Raw genomic sequence first — 1,534 nt, 5'->3', positions numbered from 1 at the left:
GGGTAATATTGTGGAATATCGGGTAATATTGTGGAATATCAAGTAATATGTGTAATATTAGCGAGGGGTGGATAACTTCTGAATTGGGTGTACAAATTTCAAGAATTGAATTTGAATTAGCTTGAATTGGCTTGAATTGAATTCGAATTGGACTGAATTGGTTGAATTGGTTTTGAATTAGTTTGAATTATTGCGATTTTATGTTACTGAATTACCGTGAATTGGCTTGAATTGACTTGAATTGACTGAACATTGTCTTGAATTGGACTGAATTAGTTAAATTAGTTTTGAATTGGTTTGAATTAAATTGAATTGGTCTGAATTACTTTGAATTGGGCAGAATTAGGGGTGTACACTTGGCAGGGGAGTTATCCACCCCTCGAATATTAGAGTAATATTAGAGTAATATCAGTCCGTGTACGAAGGAATATCGGAGTTGACGACCCCTCGGTTGGCACCGTTGTCGTGCTGCTAATCACACTTCCCCTGCTAGGAGAACTCGATGGTGGCGACTGCGGCCCTACACCTCGTTCTATTATTGAGATTAAGGTGAGACAGGACTGAAATTGCTATCTTTGAAAATATTCTCCAAAAAAAATTACACATTTAACATTCTACTTTTAAAAAGACAAAATGTCATGCATCTACCACCGCTGTATCTCTAATGGTTTAAAAGTTAACTATTGAAATAGAGTAAATTAATGTGTTTTTCTCGAGCTCTCCTACGTCATCCCTTTGAAGTTAGAAATATGTCTCGCACCTATTTCTGTTCTTAAGGGACTACTGAAAGACAATATAGAGCCACATTTCAGTATATTAGAGAAGAAAGTAGTTCTTTCAAAAATCAAAGTTTATTATTTTAAAAATCTCCACACTGTTAAAAATAATTACTGAATTAAAATGTTAAGTTTTATCCTAGGGCTTAAACAATGAAAGTAGCTCTATATTATGACAGAGGCATCAACCCTGATCAGTTTCCAACAAGAGTCCTCCCTCTTACTCCAAAGGAATGACGTAGGAGGTTCGAGGAATATCTGAAAATGTAGTTCCAAGAAAACAGCGCTTAAAGTTGGGTAATGTTTTCAGCTTGAATAGGGTGGTAAATTAATTTTTAAAATAACAGATATTGAAACCAAAAATGAAAAGAGAAAAAAATAACACCAGTAAACAAAATTTAAGTTATTTAGGAGCTATTTTAATGGACAGATAAATAAATTCAGCATTATGAAACAGTCTTATTTTGAGCTATCAAAAGGTAAAAACTTAAAAAAGAGTGCTGGAGTGCTTCAGCAATAACAATCAAGGTAATGACATGCTCTGACTTTAAAAACACTAGAAATACAAAATGTGATGAGATTAATCCCCTCCCCCAGGTACATAGACATCCCCAGTCTCTTTTTCTTCTCTAGACTGTTTGCCTCTCTTGGCTGTCTTTCTCTTGGCCCTCTTTATCTTGGTTTCTACAGAACTCTGGATCTTGCTTTTAGCCTTCCTTTTTCTGTCCATTCTAGTTGCAATGGTCTAAAAAGAAATT

This window comes from Frankliniella occidentalis, unplaced genomic scaffold, assembly GCF_000697945.3.
Source record: "Frankliniella occidentalis isolate FOCC.00 unplaced genomic scaffold, Focc_3.1 Scaffold260, whole genome shotgun sequence".
Lineage (NCBI taxonomy): Eukaryota > Metazoa > Arthropoda > Insecta > Thysanoptera > Thripidae > Frankliniella > Frankliniella occidentalis.
The sequence above is the reverse complement of the archived record's forward strand: the minus strand, read 5'-3'. Positions refer to the sequence as shown.